A 22229-nucleotide genomic window follows, 5' to 3' on the forward strand; every position below is an offset into this window, starting at 1 on the left:
ATCACGGCCATAGACGGCACGCGGAGCCCACTCTAGGTACGGATGATTCGAGCCGTTCAAAAAATTTCAAAACAATTCCGAGTGGGCCCGTGAGTGCTCAACTCCATCCGATATGTGTAAGTGCCCGATCCAATCATCCCATTTTTTGGTGCTCATTCTTTTTTTGAAAAATGAGATAATTGAATCGAGCATCTACACATATCGGATGGAATTGAGCTCTTGTACACCCACTTGGATTTTTTTTTTTTATAATTTTTGAATGATTCAGATCATCATTCAAGCCCAGAATTGACCCCATGTGCCGTCCCTGTGTATGGTCGGTATGTGTAGCAGACTCCATTCTTTCAAAATGCCAAGGGGACCGACAATCCCCATCCCTAATGAGGGACGGACGGACACACCGGGTCACTGGGAGCACGAGCTCCACTACTGCAATTTTTTTCCTTCCTTGAATCAAATTAGCTATTAGTACTTTTTATATAGTTCAATCAACTCACCTAAATACGTACAAATAAAGGATACGCTTTAACAACTCAAAAACAGGGTGAACATGATAGCATTATCTACTCTATTGAGGATTCGCAATAGGTGTGTGAACAAAATATTGCTTCAAAATAAGAAAGCCCCCATTTGTTTCTCGTGATGTAACACGCAAGCTATCGTCGTATTGTCAAAAAACATCAAGTTGTGGGTCGATAGGCACAGACAGGCACTCTCAAATTAACACATAACTGTGCACAACAGTCAACGAGATATATATAAGAAGCTTACATATTTACGGTCCCCCCATTAGAAACATTTTTCCCGGGCCTGAAGCTGCGTCCGCCAAGAGCTGCCTCTGGGTGCAGTACTTAGCATTTAGGAGCCATCAGAAATCTTTGTTTGGCGTTCAAGTTTTGTCTCTCATTCTCAATATTCTCAATTTCTATCGATTCCTGCATGTGTTAGGCAATCTACACGGGAATTTATTGTAGTATAGTTGGGCCTCCCTTGTGGATGGTGAGATTAATTAAGTGATCTATCAGGTAGATCGTTGTAGACTAAGTGTTCCCAACTGGAATCGTTCAATAATTTAGTTTGACCTTAATTTTAGTTTAATATATTATGACAGGTTCCCCTCAAAATACGTTTGCATGTTCTACTCAAAATCATTTGTAGCACCCAACGTTGTCTACCTTTTTAAAGATACTTCACAAAAGGCTCCTTTTACAAATACAGAAAAAACCTATTCACAATTTCTTGTGGGAATGTCAACTGTTCCAAGATAAAATGTTAGGCCACACACTCGTAAGCAAGGGATCAGAATGTCATGTGTAGCCTTATTCACAAGTTTTTTTTTTTTCCCTTCTTTCCATTGGTGCTAAAACTTTTAGAAATCGCCACAATAAACGATTTTTTCAAAGGGTGGGTGCTCATTCAAGCGAGAAAGCTTTGAGACAATGAGATCTGAAAATTTGTTGCTCCCATTCTTTTTTTCCACATCAATTGTTCCATCGAGGCGTAATGTCAAACATGTAGTGTTTATTCAAATTGCAAGGAGACATTCACGAAGAAAAAATCCCCAATGAAGTGTATAATAAGTAGTGTATGATTTTCAGATGATTTCTATAACCATAAAATTAGACTTTTCTGCACCTTTTGCCTTAATAAAGACGATAGATCCCTCCAAGATTCTCCCAAAAAGTAAAGAAAAGAGAGGATAAATGATAAAATCTCAACTCAATGTGTCATGTCCACCCTCCATTTTAGAGAAATAGAGGTGGATTGGAGATTCTCTTACCACAAGATTGTATTGCTATTTCTCAAAAAAAACAAAACAAAACAAAAAAACATTGAAGTGCTCTCACTTTCTAGGAAAGAAAGGAAAAAGAAATTAAATAGTGCTTCGGCAATCGGTTAATGTGAATTCTCATTCAGAAAATTGAAAACGACAAGGAAAATGTTGCTAGCTTCTCGATCAATGTGTCCGTCTCCGTCGACCCAATCATCGTCGTCGCCTTCGTCAAAGAAAGATGGCTTCAAAAAGTCTTTGAGATGCTTTATGGATTAGCAATTTGCTTGACCTTTGCTTCGTTTAAAGAGGGTTACAACTTTTTCAAAAAAGAATGATGTGATCTCACTTTCCACCGACGAAAGGAAAATCAAAAGCAAAAATAGTGATTGTCAATGTAATCCACAATACACATCAATACAACAATGACGATATCAATGTAGTTCCCAATTGGCGGAGGGTTGAATACAGACCTGACATTTGATTATATGTGCGTAAAATGGCTGTTCAAAGATAGTAATTTTAACGACCCTCCTATACTGCCAAAAGTCGAGGATTTCAAAGGACCTTATGCCGTGGAAGCTAGCATGACCCCAAATTAAAACTTGAAGGCATTAGAGAGTAGGTCATCTACAGATCCGATTCAATTGTGCTCATGATTGTCTTACTTTATTCAAAATCCAAAGCATGGATAATGCACATAATACTCATCAATCCATACATTATAAACAACTTTGAAAAGAGAAAGATGAAATTTAAAAGAGCTTGGTGGCTGGTACTTAATTCATATGGTGTCATGTCTTCAATTCGCACACAATCACACAATAATGTTCTGATATCAAGAACGATAGATACACATTTTTCATATACTATACACATGAAGCGACACAGAATAGCCCGAGGAATGGAAAACTGTTATTGTTCAACAGAAGTTACCGAACAAGCTACTAAAAGAAATACAGAATATGTACATACCTAAAGCAGTAACCAACTGTACAATCTCATTTTTGCAGAGAAGATCTAACGTAACACATACAAGTCAACACCTTTTGCCTACCAATCTGCACATAATTAAACATCTGACATAAATGACAACCATAACCAGGAAACGAAAATTGCAGCTCATAAGTGATTAACTAGCCTGCTTCGTTATTTATACCTTCATCGTGAACTAGCTACAATCACAAGCAGTTCCGCGGCACTTCCGCCGACTGCCTCCTAGTAGAAAACAGTCTAGATATTCTTCTCTACAAATGTTGTCGAGCCTTCAAAGTACAAAGCCAGGTACATCCTTTTGTCTGCTTAATGTATCATCATCCACCAGTGAAAAAGAAAATCTAATGTAGCATCTTTGAATAAGAGCATTTATTTGTGCAGTCCATCAAACAAGACATAAAACCCATGAAGCCTGTCGTCTCCCTTGGTAGTGACATGCCCCTTTCTCGTCTTTGTAATACTCTTAGGAACTCATCGGTACTCAAACTCCCATCACAATTCGTGTCAAACATGTAAAATATCATATCAACCACAATATCTGTGAGAGAGATGCCACAAACCTTTTGCCGAAGAAGATTACTTGATTAGTATGAAAAGCTCAATTGTTGGAAGAAAAGAAAAAAAAAACTTCAGATAAAGAAATCCCTTTGTCCTCATTTGTTTGTGTTTTCACTATTCCGGACATCTAAATTAATCATTCAAATTTTTCATTTCATAATTTTATGCTTTTAATCAATTTTTCCCTCGAGAACTAATTGATATCTTTTGATTGGAATCTTGAATTATTTGACGATACATTATATGTTGACCTGATTAGAGAGCATGACTGTCCAAACCGAACAAAACAAATAGGGATGGAGGGAGTACTAGGAGTCCAAGGATAGAAAAAATACTTGGTATGCAGCTCTTTGGAAATCTGGTTTTGTCAGTTGCCCAGTCACTTTTTCATGACTGAGATAAGGTTCTTTGGAAATCTGCCTCAGCTCGGCGAAATTCTTGAATTCTTCAAATGTAATGCATACCTCTCTGAGATAAGGTTAGGTTCATTGTTTAATTCTTCTACACGATCAAGAAACTTGTTTATATGGCTCATGTCAGCAGATGCAACCATGGACAACGCAAAATCTTTGGCAGATATGGTTCCTTGTGACTTGTAGTCATAATGGGCAAACATGGTTCCTTGTGACTTGTATAATGGGCAAACTCTAGCCGCAATATCTACATAATTGGAAAAAAATTACGATTACTCTGCTAGATTGGGTACCACAATAAATCGAGTTAAGTAAAACATTCCAATTCATCATGTAGTATTGAACTAGAATTTCAAGCACAATTGAACTAGGGGAAGTTCATTCCTCTCTAGAAGCATTCTCCATCTTTAATGCATTCCTAAAGGATAAAATGCAAATCATGGAAGAGTTCCAAGAACAAAGATGGCGTATATGTATTTCTATTTTCCTGATTTCTAATACGGAAACTCTGCTAAAACTACCACGACAGAACCACACACCATGTTACTTCGGAAGTTAGTTCCTAACACCAAATTTGAAGGCTATAATGTGATGACAAAAGCAATATCGTCAGGAAGTGTAACAAATAAGGGGTCTAGGAAAGTGCAAAAACACGGTTATGAGTGCGGCTTACTGATCTTGCAACTTGAAATTTAAGTTTTAAGTAAAGCATGTGATAGAGCTATTTCAAACCAGTTCAAGATGGATGCTAAACCCACAGTATTGCACTATAAAAGACACCTTGACTTGCACTTGTTATGCACACTAAAAATGACCCGCAATGGAATGCAATGCAAATAGACTTTTTATGCATAAAAAGCCAGAAAGCACAAAATACAACCACCAAAAAACATAATGTTTCCTGGTTAGAAGAGATCATAACACAAACTATAGTCACTTCAAAAAATTTAGAGAGAGAGAGAGATAGTGAGAGTGACCAACTAACTTCATCATGCAAGTCTCTGAGAAACTGCACAAATTTCTCATGCTCAAGGCATTCGATGCCGTCTTTCCCAAAGAAGTACTCTAGGAGACCACCATTTTCTACAGAACCAGTAACATTTATAATTGTTTTTGGATAAAATTTACAAAATATCTTTTGCCATATTTTGGATAAAATTTACAGAAAGCTATGTCATCTTGTGGTTGCTGTTATAGTTGGGAAATGTTATGCATCATTGTGGTAAATTTTGTACCATTTGTGAAGAAAATATGGTGGTACGAACTATGCGGTGAATGTTATTTTTATAATTGTTTTTTCAAGCTTACGCCATTTTTGTTGTGAATGTTATCCTTGGAACACCATAGAAGCTCCTCTTGAAGAATCCTCAAACATCTAGAAAGCAAGACGAAATATCATGAAATGTGTGTAACAAACTCACATGGTAGACATACCCATTGTTATCAAGGTCAAACATTTTAAATGCTATTGAAAAGCTTGACTCCGGTACGCTGAGAATTGTTACAAAGAATATATACCTGTTACAGCAACAAAAAAAGAAAAAAAAAACAAAAGACATGACTTTAGACACACTGCCTTTTTATAACTTAAGAGGTTTGGATAATGTATTGAACCCCAATTGTAGACATTTCGTACAAGTTGCCACTCACTCTGCAAATGATATAAGTCCATCGCCATTTGTATCAAATAGCATAAAAAAATCCTAAGGAGCACAATGCAACTCACCAGGGACCAACTCTCCTTTTAGAAATCCCTCTCTAACACAATTGGATTCAGATGGAGAAAAAACGGGGACAACTGCCCGCATCAAATCAGTTGGTGTCATAAGTACCTCTCCATTTGGTGTTCGGATCGACACTACAAGAAAAATTCAATTGGATGACGAATGAAAATCGTCACAAATTGCATATTTTTCGTCACAAATAATATAGGTGACGAAAAAAAATTTGTCGACTAAAGGTTGTCGAGGATTCCTACCTAGTGACGAAATCTATTTTTCGTCACCTATAGTGCCTTTTGATGACGAAATATTTTGTCACCAAAAAGTGAATAATTGGTGACAAAATTTTTTCCCTCACTTATTGTGCTTTTTGATGACGAAATTTTTTGTCATCAATTATTCCTTTTAGCGACGAAAAAATTCGTCACCAATGTGACACTTCGGTGACGAAATTTTTCGTTGCAAAAAATGTTTTCATATGGGAAAAAAAATCATTCTTTCTTGCTCCTGCTGGGTTTCGAACCTGAGTCCATTGAGTTTTTCGCGCAAGTTCCAACCAACTGCACCACACACACTTTTCAGTAAACATTTGAAATATCTAATATATAAAACATGTTTAACATGAAAATATATTTCGAATGTAATTTGGAACCTTTAAACATTAAAATTAGCAAATTTGATAAACATGAAAGTTGTAGGCAATTGAGTTATTGTTCAAACCCAATTTGAATTATCTCAATCGGAGTTTTTAGTAAAGAGTTACGTCCGAAATACATTTAGTGACAAAGCGCAATTCATAAATTTCGTCACGAAAGGTGCCCATTTGACGACGAAATATATTTTTCGTCGCTGAAAGTGTTAAAATGGTGACGAAAAATAATTTCATCACCAAAGTTAAGCATTTGGTGACGAAATATATTTTTTGTCACCAAATGATTATCTTTGGCGACGAAAAATAATTTCGTCACCTTTTTTAAGCTTTCGGCAACAAAAAAATGTATTTCGTCACCAAATAGGTACCTTTGGTGACGAAAATATTTTTTTCGTGACTAAACAGGTATAATTGGTGACGAAATTATTTCGTCACAGAAGTTATCAAAATAGTGACGAATTTATTTTTTCGTCGCCAAATATACTCATTTAGTGACGAAATTAAATTCCGTCGCCACTTTTTCGTCACCAATTTTAATTTTTCTTGTAGTGCGATGCAAAGCACTCAAAAACCTAAAACAACAAAACCACAAAATATATCGAACACGAAATAAATATTTGGTCATGGAAACAAAACCTGCTTTTCGAATTAACTCTCTGTGACTTACAATCTTGTGTAAGTTGAGGCTTTTGGATTGTGACGATGGATTCAAATGCAGAGCTCAGGTCCAGTGTAATCTTAATTAGTTAGGAATCTAAAGAATGCAGTCATCAACTAGACAACCACATGTACAATATCTAGAGACAATAACACAGGCATTATAGAGTCTCAATGCACACTTAAATGGTGATTAAATCATCCCTTTCCTAGATTAAAGGCACCAAAGCGACACATTCTTAAGAACCAAAAAAGCATTTCGTACACTATGTTTTCAATACATTATTGGAGAGGTAAGAAATCTAAAAGTGATTTTACTTGTTCTAATATCCAACATATTCAGGCGGTCATCATAATATATCTCTTGATGACATACAAACTTTGGTTAGTATTAAAGAAGAGATAGTAACGTGAATATAGATAAACTAAATTCTTTTACTGTAGGATTTGCATTGGTTTATCATCTGACATCTCACAACATCCAATTTAAAGTGACCGATATAGCTCCACCAAGTAACTGACAATATATAGCTATAATATTTATATTTGTCAGATCAAGATTTCAACCGAATTACGTACAACAACAATGGCAACCATATGCCCTACTTGGGTTGATAGTTGTAATAATAGAATATCCTCAGTGAAGTTGCATACCTTTTCTGAAGGACTTTGCATCCTCATGCATTTTTCATACTTAAAGAAAACCTTTCTCCTGTATGCATCTGAAAATACAAATATGACAGTATACCGAAGAGCTACCTGTTGTAAATAGAAAGCATGATAGATTGGATAACTATTAGCTAAACAAAATGAACAATGTCCAGATAAGTGAGTGACCACTTTTTCCAACTGTAGACATGAACACCAAACCCTTTGAAACTACAATGAAACTTCTAAGTCAAAATAAAGGTAAATAAATCATAAATGGGATGTCATCCTACCAATTGCCATCGACACTCCATTCGAAAAGCATATATGGTCTTTCACAAGTAAATGACTTAACTTTTAAAGCTCACACTGAATCTACTATCAATGCAACTTAGGTCACCCAACCATGATTGCAAACCCTAACAATTTAACCTGCGAAGAGAATCAACAACTTAACAAGGTATCAAAGCTCAGGTTGAAAGCGGTCTTGGGTTCAAGCTTCATTTGTTCCTCACTTGCATTCTGCCTCTTCACTTCATACTTTCTATCGATCTACCAACGAATATTTGTATCTCCATGTGCAAGACGAGGTTGCAAGTGAAGAAAAGCGATGAATGACGTGATATACATACTTCGGCTCATTTCCTACCTGGTTAAGTTTTCAGGACAATTAGAACTTAATATGTGCCACCAAGGCATTTCACATAATGATGCTTTTACTTTTCTGACCAATTTAGCCTAGTTATACACTATAATGATAGGGAAACTCCTGTGTCGCTGGTTTGCATTCTTCCTTCATCATAGCGAAAGAACTTCAACGAGAAAAAAATTGCACTAACCTCGGGATGTTCACATCTGTAGGCATGTAAAAATTCTAGCCTATCATAAATCGCCACGTGTTGCTAGGGCATACAAATTGGCCAATCAAATGCTGCCAAGTGTCTGTAAGTCAAAGTCAAAATTTCATGGATGGGCCAATCAAGTGATGCCAAGTGTCCGTGGTCAAAAGTCAGAGACATGTAAATGGACCAATCAAATGGTGCCACGTGTTAAAATGACACAGTTATTATTTTATCAAGTTCGGCCAATCAAATTAGGCTAATTGATGAATAATAATATATCTCTTTATATATAATTACCTTTTCTAAAATAAAAAGAAAGGAAAGGTAATTATCAAATTATTATTATTCCTTTTTCAATAAATGAAATAATTAAAGAGATCAATATGGAAGGTTAGGGTTGGAGTCTCCACCCAAATCCTTATAAATAGAGGTGCTCCCTCTCATATTTTTCCCCATCTGCACATTGAAGCATACAAGCTCCAGAGCTCTGAAGATCAAAGTCCTCAAGCCCTTCAGAATCCTTCAAGTGTGCATCCATCAAGAAGTTCTTCGAATCGAAGCTTCAAAGCCTCGAAGAACTTTCAACCAAAGTCATCAACTTCTCCACAAATCTCGGAGGAGATTCCGCAGTTCGATTCGAGATCAAGCATCAAACCCTCGTTTCAACAATCGAAGAGAAGAATCAGAAGACTTTATTTTCTTTGATTAGAAAATAGATCAGAGATTGTAAACCCTAATATCATACATCGACTCTTGTTCAACAATTTTTCGTCTTTTTCGCAGACTCAAAATTTGTGTTCAACAGATTTTGGCACGCCCGGTGGGACTCTTTTTTACTTCTCATCTCTTCTCTTCAACAAATCAAGCAAACTCTCAATGGCTCCTAAGAACAACAGTTCAAAGGCCCTTCAAGCTAAGGTTGTACGTTTCAAGTCTTCAACCATTGCAAATCCTAGCTCTGGATCGTATGCTAGAAGTGGTGGTCCAATAACTCGAAGCAAGTCAAAGGCTGCAGCTCAAGCATATGCACAAGCCTCGCTTCTACCTAAACCAAACTCTGTCGTTGGTGCTGATCTACCGAAAGCATCGCTAACCTTCACAAGCTCACCAAAAGGGAAGGAAGGCGTCTCTACCATGGAGGCAGCAAAAGACATGGCAACCATCATTAAGAATCCCTTTGTTTATCCTCCCATGCTTCATGAGTTTGCTTCAGAAATTCAGAAGAACACGGAAGAAGGCTATTCATGCAGTTCTGACTCCACCTCTTCTCGAAGCACTCTTCTGTCAAACCTCAATGCCTTCACCAAGTCTGGTAGTTCTTCAATCATGGATGTTATGACGATAAATGCGGTCAATCTAGAAGAGCAGGTTGCTTCCTTGGCTAAAGCAATTGAGGGCTTGTCAAAAACCGTAGAAGAGCGCGATTCAGAAATTGCCTTCCTCAAGAACAAAATAGAAACTATGGGGGATTCAAGTCATATTGGGTCTTCAAACAAACATAAGGAGGTACCAAAAGAATTCTCGCTTTCTGGTGATGGTTCAATTCCCATGGACCAGCTGAAGGATTTCATTTTAGGCACTATCAAGCAAAAGTACGAGGAGGCACCGAAGTCTTCTTCTACTTATGCTAAGCCTTATACTCGAAGGATCGACCTTTTGAGGATGCATGTTGGCTACCAGCCACCAAAGTTTCAACAATTCGAGGGCAAAGGCAACCCAAAGCAGCACATTGCTCACTTTGTGGAAACATGCAACAATGCTGGAACTGATGGTGATCTTCTCGTCAAGCAGTTTGTTCGAACGCTCAAGGGCAATGCTTTCGACTGGTATTGCGACCTTGAACCCGGCACGATTGACAATTGGGAGCAGCTGGAACAAGAATTTCTTAACCGTTTCTACAGCACTCGCCGTATTGTTAGTATGTTCGAGCTTACGAATGCTCGCCAATGGAAGGATGAGCCTGTCATTGATTACATCAATAGATGGCGACACTTGAGTCTAAACTGCAAGGATAGGCTGTCTGAAACTTCTGGAATCGAGATGTGCATCAAAGGCATGCAGTGGGATCTACAATACATTCTTCAAGGAATCCTACCTAAAACCTTCGAAGAATTGGCTACTAGAGCTCATGACATGGAGCTCACCATCACGGCAAATGGAAGGCAAGGGCTACTAGTGCAAGACTCTCGCAGAGCGCAAGATTCTCGCACCGTAGGAAGCAAGCCAGATATTCGCAAAGGGGGCAAATTTCTAGTCAAAAAACGAAAAAAAGAATCCATGGTTGTGAATGCTGCACCATTCAAGATCTCTACTAAACCCAAAGAAAAGCAAGTAGAAAGGTCCACTCCGCCGCAAATGAAGGAGAGGAAAAGACTCACATTGAAGGAGATGCAAGAAAAGGTGTATCCTTTCCCCGATTCAGAGGTCCCTTCAATGTTTGATCAACTGTTAGATCTGAAACTCATTGAGCTCCCGGAGATGAAGCGACCCGAGGAAGCTAACAAAGTTAATGATCCAAACTACTGCAAATACCATCGTTTGGTTAGTCACCCAACCCAACGATGCTTTGTCTTCAAAGAAAAGGTAGTGGAGCTCGCTAGCCAAGGAAAGATCGTCTTGGAGGAAGAAAAAGAAACCGTAGCTACAAATCAAATTGTGGCTGTTCTACAAGATGAAACTCAACAGCTTGAAGCGCCACAGAGTGTGAAGATTCAATTTGGGTCGTCCGATCCAATTGAGGTAGTGCGATGTCATTCTGTTCAATAGCTTGAGGGCAGCATCTGTGCCAAGGCAAAAGTAGATGACAAGGATGGCGAAGGATGGACCCTTGTTACTCGCAGAAAGAAGAAGTACGAGCTAAAAGTGAAGCATCCTCAATCCGTGGCCCCAAAGCCTAGTCTCAGAAGGAGGCATACAAGAAGGCAACAAAGAAGGAAGAAGCTGAAGAAAATAGCTTCAAACTTGCAAGAAGACATCCCTGTCCAAAGACTACACACTCCGTTTACTTTATGGGACTTCTTACCCGAATCAATTCGCAACACCAGTCTTTTTGAAGCTTCATGCAATACTGTGAGTTGTGAAGAAACTGAAGAGACGGAACTAGAGTCGCCTCTTGCATATAAGCACTCTCCAATCCATCTTGGCTCTACCATCTGTGCCAAAGATTGCTCTGCTTGCGTTGGAGCCATTACACTCTCCGACGAAGATTTATTGCTTGGCGCAACTCCACATAATCGTCCGCTTTTTGTCTCTGGATACCTATGCGAACAAAGAGTCAATAGGATGCTCCTGGATGGTGGATCTGCGGTCAACATCTTGCCTCTTCATACTCTGAAGGAACTCAATATCTCTATGGAAGATCTAGCACCTAGTCGTCTCATGATCCAAGGATTCAATCAAGGGGGGCAAAGAGCTGTTGGCGTCATTCGTCTGGATCTAGTCATCGATGATATGACTTCAAGCGCATGCTCTATGTCATTGATGCCAAAACCTCTTACAATGTATTGCTAGGGCGGCCGTGGCTCCATGAGAATGGCGTTGTCCCATCAACCCTCCATCAATGCTTCAAGTACTGCAAAGATGGTGTGACAAAGAAGGTGGTAGCCGATGACAAACCCTTTAGCGAGACTGAATCCCATTTTGCTGATGCTAAATTTTATTTGGCAAACATGGTGTTGACAGAATTAGTGCCAGCTGCCTCTTCATCAAGTTACAAACCCTCTGAAGTTAATGACCTTCAAATTGGTAAAACCAACATTCTTACTAAGGCAAAGAAGGAAACTGGTCAAGGTGGCAAGCATCACGTGGAAGATCCATCAAAGAAGAAAGGCACGCCAACACTTCGATATGTACCAAAGTTGCAAAAAAATGAAGAGTCGGCCTTGAAAGGATTAACACTCCCAGCCACTGACCTTGACGAAGCAAAGGTTGCTCCACCCCTAAAAGGATTCATTCATGCCACACATGGCCCTCAAATGGAGCATGAATACCTGCCTTCACAGAGGACAAATGGCTTCGATCCTAATGCCTACAAGCTGTTCGCAAAGGCTGGACATAATCCAAAAGGTTCAACCACTCTAGGGAGACTTTTGCCTGAAGTGACTGGCGAAAAGATACATGGCTTGAACCCGACTCAGAAAATGCTCAAGCAAAAGGGATATTCTATCAAGGAGTCCCAAGCAGGCCTTGGATACACTGCACCTGCTCCTGCTCGCATCTTCATAAAGAAGTCGAGCAACAACCACATTATGGCAGAAGAATGTACTTCAACACCAAAGGCATCGGTCTTCGATCGCTTGAGTGCTCTGAAATCAAAAAGGTCAGTCTTTGACAGATTGACTCCTCAAGAAGAAGTTGTCTCACCAACCCCCACTAGAGGACCCATTCAAGACAGATTAGGGCCACAAAGCAAGAGCTCCACACATTCTATCTCGTGCAAGTCTATCCAAAGTAGATTCGGTTTACCAAATGAGATATCTTCAACAAATGCTCCACGAAAGTCTGTCCAAAGTCGATTGGGTGTTTCAAGCAGTGCCATCGAGAAGGCTTCAAAATGGAGGACTGCTCTTTTGTCAGAAGACGACAAGAAATTGAAGAGTAAAATACCCTCTCGCATGAAGCGCCAAACTACTCTCGTTGTGGCAACTGATGATGCATTGCTAAGAGTAAGGCGGCAAACTGTGGTGCTGACCAGAGTACTTTCTAAGGAATTGGATCGTTGTCTTGATGAAGAGTCTGCCATTTCCTCCTTCCATATCACGGCAACTTGTAATGAAATTCAAGTAGAAGAAGATGCTGAAGATGCTCCACCAGAGTTAGAAGAAGGAGTGAGGTCCACTATTGACGATCTAAAGGAGATCAATTTAGGGACTGAAGATGACCCGCGACCAACTTACATCAGCGCTTTGCTCACCCTTGAAGAAGAAATTGCCTACACCGAGCTTCTACGTGAGTATAGGGACGTCTTCGCTTGGAGTTATAAGGAGATGCCTGGATTAGACCCAAGAGTCGCAGTCCATCATCTAGCGGTAAAGCATGGCGTCCGACCTATCAAGCAATCTCAAAGACGCTTCCGACCAGATTTGGTCCCTAAAATCGAAGCAGAGATCAATAAACTCATCGAAGCTGGTTTCATTCGAGAAGTCAAATACCCTACTTGGATTTCAAGCATTGTCCCAGTGAAAAAGAAGAATGGGCAAATCCGAGTATGTGTGGACTTTCGTGATTTGAACAACGCATGTCCGAAAGATGACTTTCCACTCCCTATACCAGAGCTCATGGTTGATGCCACTACTGGACATGAGGTCTTATCATTCATGGATGGTTCATCTGGATATAATCAAATTCGCATGGCTCCGCAAGATGAAGAGCTCACAGCTTTTCGCACACCAAAAGGCATCTACTGTTACAAAGTTATGCCTTTTGGCTTGAAGAACGCAGGTGCCACATACCAAAGGGCAATGCAAAAGATCTTCGATGATGTGCTTCACAAAAATGTGGAGTGTTATGTCGATGATTTAGTCGTGAAGACCAAGAAACGGGCCGACCATCTTCATGATCTGAGGCAAGTGTTTGAGCGGCTGCGAAGGTACCAACTTAGGATGAATCCCTTGAAGTGTGCTTTTAGGGTTACGTCTGGAAAATTTCTTGGGTTCATTGTGCGCCATCGTGGCATAGAGATTGAACAAGCTAAAATTGACGCTATCTTGAAAATGCCTGAACCTCGAAATATTCACGAGTTGAAGAGTCTTCAAGGACGATTGGCTTACCTTCGTCGCTTCATATCAAACTTGGCTGGGCGATGTCAACCATTCAGTCGCCTCATGAAGAAAGGGACTCTTTTTGATTGGGATGAAGCATGCGATAATGCCTTCAAGAGCATTAAATCATATTTGACGAGACCACCTGTTCTCACTGCTCCTAAACCTGGACGACCTTTAATCTTGTATGTTGCAGCCCAAGAGCGTTCAGTGGGGGCCTTGCTTGCTCAAGAGAATGATGAAGGGAAAGAAGGCGCCTTGTACTACTTGAGTAGAATGATGCTGCCTCATGAATTGAACTATTCTACAATTGAGAAGATGTGCTTAGCTCTAGTGTTCGCGATTGAAAAGATGCGACACTATTTTCAAGCTCACACTGTGCATCTCATCTCCAAGGCTAACCCAATCAAATACGTCATGACAAAGCCGGTCCTCACCGATCGATTGGCAAGATGGTCTCTTCTCTTTCAACAATACGAGATCATCTATGTACCTCAAAAGGCTGTTAAAGGGCAGGCTCTAGCTGATTTCTTGGCGGATCATCCTATACCAGCCGAGTGGGAGTTGTCTGAAGAATTACCTGATGAAGACGTCATGGTGGTAGAAGTTCGTCCCCCATGGATAATGTACTTTGATGGCGCGTCACATCGAAATGGCGCAGGCGCTGGCGTAGTATTTGTTTCCCCAGAAGGAGATGTATTGCCTTATGCTTTCAACCTCACACAAAATTGTTCAAACAATGAGGCTGAGTACCAAGCTCTCATTCTTGGACTGGAGATGGCAGTTGAAGCAAAACATCTGCAACTCAAGGTATATGGAGACTCAATGTTGATCATCAACCAACTCCTCAACATCTATGAAGTGAGGAAGCCTGAACTCATGCCTTTCAATAACTACACACGTCACTTGATTGCATGGCTTGGTGGTGTCACTCTGGAACATGTACCTCGAGGCGAAAATAGGCAGGCTGGCGCACTTGCAAAGCTTGCTTCGACACTTGCTTTCCCTGACCAAGAGACGCACGTTCCAATATGCCGAAGTTGGGTTATACCTCCAATCTTTGACGATGAAAACAATGGTGAAAGAGAAGTGAATGTTGTCTCAGTGCTTGAAATTGAAACAGAGGATTGGCGCCAACCCCTTATCGATTATCTGCAACATGGGAAACTGCCTGATGATCCACATAGGAGAGCGGATGTGAAGCGTCGAGCCCCTCGATTCATTTACTATAAAGACACGCTTTACCGCCGATCTTTTGAAGGGTTATTCCTCCGTTGCCTTAAAGAAAATGAAGCCAAAAAAGCTCTGGAAGAAGCTCATTCTGGCATATGTGGTGCTCATCAATCTGGCCCAAAACTTCATTTTCGCATCAAAAGAATGGGCTACTATTGGCTAACCATGGTCAAGGATTGCATGGAGTACGCTAAGAGATGTCATGCTTGCCAAGTCCACGCCAATTTTATACATCAACCGCCAGAACTGCTCCATCCAACTGTCACTTCTTGGCCTTTTGATGCATGGGGGATGGATGTCGTGGGGCCCTTGCCGAAGTCCTCTGATGGTCACTTGTACATCTTGGCTGCGACTGACTACTTCTCCAAATGGGCGGAGGCAATCGCGCTGAAAGAGGTAAAGAAGGAAAATGTCGTCAACTTCATCCGTACTCACCTCATCTTTAGATATGGTGTACCGCGTTGCATCATCACGGACAACGGAAAGAATTTCTACAACAGTGCCATGACCAGACTTTGCCAAAAATTTGGCTTCAAGCAGCATACCTCTACTATGTACAACCCGACTGCAAATGGTCTTGCAGAAGCATTCAACAAGACTCTTGGAAACTTATTGAAGAAAGTAGTTGCCAAAGCAAATAGGGATTGGCCTGAGAGAATGGAAGAAGCTCTTTGGGCGTATCGAACCACATATCGAACACCTACACAAGCCACTCCATATGCGCTAGTGTACGGTGTGGAAGCTGTTTTGCCGCTCGAACGTCAAATCCCATCTTTAAGGATGGCTGTTCAAGAAGGTCTCACTCATGAAGACAATGCACGCTTACGCCTTGAAGAACTAGAAGCACTTGATGAAAAGAGACTTGAGGCACAACAACGTCTTGAGTGTTATCAAGCCCGCATGTCAAAATCATTCAACAAGAAGGTTCGTCTTCGTTCTTTTCAGAAAGGGGACTTGGTTCTTGCTGTAAGAAGGCCCATCAATACCACCCATAAAATCGGTGGCAAATTCATCTCCAAGTGGGATGGACCATATGTGGTGCAAGAAGTTTACTCAAGTGGCGCCTACAAAGTGGTTGCTGAAGATGGCTTAAGAGTTGGCCCCATAAATGGCAAATTCTTGAAGCGCTACTACCCTTGAAGGGCAAGCCATACTCCATAACGCATGAGTCTAAACTGCATGTTGCTCCTGGCCCGCATGAGCTAAAACTGTGCACGGCCCAAAAACAAATTCAAAAAATGAATTACGTTTGACTTGATCCCATTTTGGGTACGTAGGCAGCTTGAATTTTGAGCTCAGTCATTCAAAAAGAAAAAAAAAATCCTTTTGAACTACGTTTGGCTTGATCTCATTTTGGATACGTAGGCAACTTAAGAATTTTTCTTAAGTTCAGTCAATCCATCAAAAAAACAAAAACAAAAATTCTTTTGAACTATGTTTGGTTTGATCTCATTTGGCGTATGTAGCCAGCTTTGGAAAAAATTGTGTTTACTTTATTCTTCAAGGGATAAGTAGACTAAATATTGAAATTTATTCATCAAACCAAATCAAAGAAAGCAAGCAACATATGATGGATCGTGTGGACGGATTGTTCATTTGACTTCTCAAAAGAACTGGTATATCCTTCTCAAAGTTCAAATCGAGACCCCATGCTCCCCAACATATCTTCTATGCAAACGTAGACCTAAGGCACTCCAAGCATTGCCACGTCAGAGTACCCCCTTAAGCTTCATGGAGGATGGCAGGAGGAAAAGATGTTCTTTGCCTAAGCTTATTTTGGCATGAACTCTCTAACTTCGTTGGTGATGGCATAAGGTTGCTCTCTTACTTTCGCTTGCTTCTGCTACGATCTCTTCAACTTCATGAATGGCATAAGGTAAAGTCACTTCCTTGCCTTGGCTTGTTTTTGCATGATCCAACTTCATGGGTGGTGGCAAGAGGTAGAGTTACTCCCTTGTGTAAGCTTGCTTTGCATGAATCCTCATGTTGCACAGATGATTGTGGAAGGTAGAATCACTCCATGGGTCTGACTGGCTTTTGCACTAAGCTGTCCAACTTCATAGATGACTGCAGAAGGAAGGGTAGGTGGCTTGCCTTGGCCTACTTTTGGCATGAATCCATCAAAACTCCAAGAACGATGGTAGAAAGTAGAGTCGCTCTCTCTCTCTTGTTTGCTTTTGCCGTGGTCACTCCCACTTCATGGTAAAACCTTCCTAGCAAGATTGGCTTCAACATCATGGCAGGCTTCAAGAACCTCCTAGCATGGCATCAACTGGCTTCAACATTGCGGAAAGCTTCAAGAATCATCCTATCATGGCAGGCACCTTTCGAGCAAAGCATTGGCTTCGATGTTATGGCAGGCTTCAAGAACCTCCTAGCATGGCATCAACTGGCTTCAACATTGCGGAAAGCTTCAAGAATCATTCTATCATGGCAGGCACCTTTTGAGCAAAGCATTGGCTTCGATGTTATGGCAGGCTTCAAGGACCTTTTTTTTTAGCATGGTATAGGCTAGCTTCAATACCGCGGTGACCTTTGATGAGTTCTTCCCTGGAATAGGCACAAGGAATTCGCAAAGTAGCAAAAGCCACCGAGCTTTAGCCCGAAGAAACAGCAACAGCGGAGCCTTAAAACTCGAAGAGGCAGTGGCTGCGAAGCAGAGCTCGAAGAAGCCCGCAGAGCAGAGCTCGAAGAAACCGCGGAGCAGTGCTCGAAAAAACGGCAAAGCACTGCTCGAAGAAACGGCGGAGCAGTGCTCGAAGAAACGGCGGAGCAATGCTCGAAGAAACGGCGGAGCAGAGCTCGAAGAAGCCGCGGAGCAGTGCTCGAAGAAGCCGCGGAGCAGTGCTCGAAGAAACCGCGGAGCAGAGCTCGAAGAAGCCGCGGAGCAGAGCTCGAAGATGCTGCGGAGCAGAGCTCGAAGAAATAACAGCAACGGAGCCTTAAAGCTCGATAAAACGGCGGAGCAGAGCAGCAACGGAGCCTTAAAGCTCGATAAAACGGCGGAGCAGAGCTCGAAGAAATAACAGCAGCGGAACCTTAAAACTCGAAGAGGCAGTGGCTGTGGAGCAGAGCTCGAAGAAGCTACAAAGCTCAAGTAAGCTGTGAAGCACCAAATCTGTAAAAGAAAGCAATAACGCATCATCAGTAGAAAATTCATAGTACTGATATGAAAAAGAAAGGTTAGTGGCGTGGTTAAAAGCATAAACCAAACTCTGTCCAACAATCAGTATTGGGATTCAAAGACTTAAAAGCTGTTGCCTGCAAGACGAAAAAGGGAAGTTATTATTTTGCTTTCGGAAAATAAGAAGGGCGAACGTGCCTGTTTTGTTTTTACAAGGCCATCGTTTGATGATCAAACTATAAACTGTAAAGAGTAAAAAAACAGCATGCATGAAGCAATGTGGCCAATATTCCAGTAATTTCTTGGAGTCAAAGTCTGGGATTTCAAAGCATAGCATGCAGAATAAAGACACTTAAAGCGAAAGGGAATTTTGGGGTGCCACTCAGAAGATTTTCGCATGCGTATGCACGGAAAATTATTGGCTACACAAAGACTAGAAGACAAAATAGTTACCAATTACCCTACTGCTCTTGCAAAATTATAGGTTACACAAGCTCTCAGAGTGTTCTGACTATACACGATCAGAAGCTCAAAGGGAAAGTTTTGCTGCTATTACATGGACGTGGGCACCACATGGATAATTTTTGTTTTCCCGAAACAACTATTTGGTGCGGAAAATTGCGGTATCATGAAAGAATTCTGATTTGTCGGCCGTTCTTTTCTCAATGCAGAAGCAGAATAATTTGAAGACAAGGGCGCTGAATTGAGACCTGCAAGCAATTAAAACGGAACAACGATTCATGTGTTTGATATTCTGTTTTCTCCAAAAAAAGAAAAAGAAAGGAGACTGTTAGCATTGGTAAAAAAATAAAAAATAAAAAATAAATAAATAATAACAAATAACAGCATACACCCTTGGTAAAAAAAAAAAAAAGGGAAGGAAGGTTTTCCAAGGCTCACCAAAAGTGCTGTACGGGAAGTGAAATTTCGGAACGATCGAAGACCATATGCGTTTAATGGAAAGCATTCAGATGTTTCGTTAAAAATTAATAATACAGTGGTATTATAATTTACAACAAGTCAAAGAGTGCAATTGCTTGTGTGCTCTGAAAAATTATTGTGTGTTCGGTGTGAAAACAGAAGCAAAAGGAAAAGATCAAAGAAGGAGGCCGCGTTGAGCGCGAAGCAACAGAGGAAATAAAAAAAGGACTTTGAAGAATCCAACAAAAACAAGAAGCTACAAGACGAAAGAAGAAGACTTATTACTTCGTGTCTTCGTTGTTCACAAGGTTTTTCCGAACTAAGCACTCATTTGTGAGAATTGACTTCTATTGCTCTTAATATTAAGAGCAAGGAGACAACTTTTAAGGAAAAAGAATCTGCAATATTGCTCTCCTAATTCATGCGTTCCCTAAATCTACATTAATTGTTCTCCAAGCAAAAGAATTAGGGCAGCAGGCAGAAGCATGGATGGGCCCTAAATCCGTTATACGTTTTGGGCAATCAAGCATACAGTTGTGAGACGGGTTCGTGCTTAAGTTAATCGGGCTATCAAACTTCAATTTGATAGGCTAAAATATTCCGTGATGGATCAAACCTTAACTTGCACATAAGTTGGGTTTATTGCCTCTGAATATGTAAAAACAAATTCAGTGTGTGAGTTGATAAATTTTAGCTCGGTCAACGAGTGAAAATTTTGAAAAATTAACTTGACACCAAATGTCAAGCAAAAAAAAAAAAACCCTCTATCGCTGCGTACACAAATTTTCAGCATCAAATCAAGTCAAGTCAACATTTCGAGACCTACTCACTTTCATACATGAGCAAGTCTCGAGGGGGCATCTGTAGGCATGTAAAAATTCTAGCCTATCATAAATCGCCACGTGTTGCTAGGGCATACAAATTGGCCAATCAAATGCTGCCAAGTGTCTGTAAGTCAAAGTCAAAATTTCATGGATGGGCCAATCAAGTGATGCCAAGTGTCCGTGGTCAAAAGTCAGAGACATGTAAATGGACCAATCAAATGGTGCCACGTGTTAAAATGACACAGTTATTATTTTATCAAGTTCGGCCAATCAAATTAGGCTAATTGATGAATAATAATATATCTCTTTATATATAATTACCTTTTCTAAAATAAAAAGAAAGGAAAGGTAATTATCAAATTATTATTATTCCTTTTTCAATAAATGAAATAATTAAAGAGATCAATATGGAAGGTTAGGGTTGGAGTCTCCACCCAAATCCTTATAAATAGAGGTGCTCCCTCTCATATTTTTCCCCATCTGCACATTGAAGCATACAAGCTCCAGAGCTCTGAAGATCAAAGTCCTCAAGCCCTTCAGAATCCTTCAAGTGTGCATCCATCAAGAAGTTCTTCGAATCGAAGCTTCAAAGCCTCGAAGAACTTTCAACCAAAGTCATCAACTTCTCCACAAATCTCGGAGGAGATTCCGCAGTTCGATTCGAGATCAAGCATCAAACCCTCGTTTCAACAATCGAAGAGAAGAATCAGAAGACTTTATTTTCTTTGATTAGAAAATAGATCAGAGATTGTAAACCCTAATATCATACATCGACTCTTGTTCAACAATTTTCCGTCTTTTTCGCAGACTCGAAATTTGTGTTCAACAACATCGATCTGTGATGTTCCCCCCTATGTCTAACATTCGGTTGGACTCCTAAAATAATTGTTCTAGCTTTGTCCTATCTTTTGTTTCATTTCTCCAGCTGAGCGATCCCAAATAGTGATTACGGATCTACTACCATAAATTCGATGCATAATCTCAGGATTCAAAAGTGTGTTCCTAAACAGTCTCATTCTTATCAATAATGCAACCATTTCATTTACCATGTTCCATGTTAGCCACATTAGTCATCATTTGTATTCTTCGATGTAAAAACAAGATTTTACTTGTAACAATTAGCCACATTTTGATTACAGACAACGTTAGGGTACACACCCCTAAAATATGGTGTACGGTATTCACTTTTGTATTTGGGGCCAAAAAAGTCGTATCCGACAACAAAATCTCATAATTGTGCAATAACAGATTTGTATCTTGGGCCACAAAAATTAATGAACAACACCACAAAAATTTCATAATTTTGCATTGTATTTTTGGACATTGCCCATCTTTTAATTCATGGATTGGACTTGGACCACAATAATTCGTAAAAGTAACAACAAAAACTTATGAAATAAATCACAAAATTCATATCTTGGCTACAAAAATTCAAAAGGCGTGCACCGTATATCCAAAAAGGAGTGTGTACATAATACTTTTCTGAATACTCATGGTAAGTATGATGTTCTTGTCATCTTGTGCATATGTGCTTCTGATTTTCGCATTCAATTCTCATAATCGTATAATTCAATGTCATTGATTAGTACCTCCAAATAGGAACTTGGGTTTCTTCTCAGGCTCCATGCTCTCCCCCCCTGAATCCGCCAAAGCCCAAAACGAACTCGAATCAGAAACAGAGGAGGACCAATAACAGAGCCCTAAGCCCGGCCACGACAACACCGATTTGAGAACCGACTCCAAATTTGTGCAGACACTGCTCTTGTTCTCACCATAGCTGGTGGACCCACAAGACGATCTGGGTGACGATGATGGGCCGTGCGATTGGGTGGAGATCGGGCGGCGGATGGGGCGTTGAGCTGATACGCCACCGCGGATCAACAGCCAGGATGGTCTCAGCAGTGCCCGAGAATAATGCATAGTAGTATGTGTTTCGATCTTTTGATTCTTTGAAGTTTAGCTACAGGGACAAGCAAAGTGATGTGGGTTTGTGGAGAAAGGGGTGTTTGCATGTGAATGGATGGATATATACACATTTTAGAGAGAGAGAGAGAGAGCGCGGAGGCGGAGGGGTAGGATTGGCTGAGATTTGTTCTCGAAACGGGCATTT

The 22229-nt window shown here is 40.4% G+C and overlaps 1 pseudogene; it reads right to left on the reverse strand.

Annotated features, from left to right (window-relative positions):
• Positions 1-2946: 2946 nt before the first annotated feature.
• On the reverse strand, positions 2947-22226 carry LOC131298981 (calcium uptake protein, mitochondrial-like; annotated as a pseudogene).
• Positions 22227-22229: the final 3 nt, after the last annotated feature.

Source organism: Rhododendron vialii, chromosome 1a (genome assembly GCF_030253575.1).
Source record: "Rhododendron vialii isolate Sample 1 chromosome 1a, ASM3025357v1".
Classification (NCBI taxonomy): Eukaryota; Viridiplantae; Streptophyta; class Magnoliopsida; order Ericales; family Ericaceae; genus Rhododendron; species Rhododendron vialii.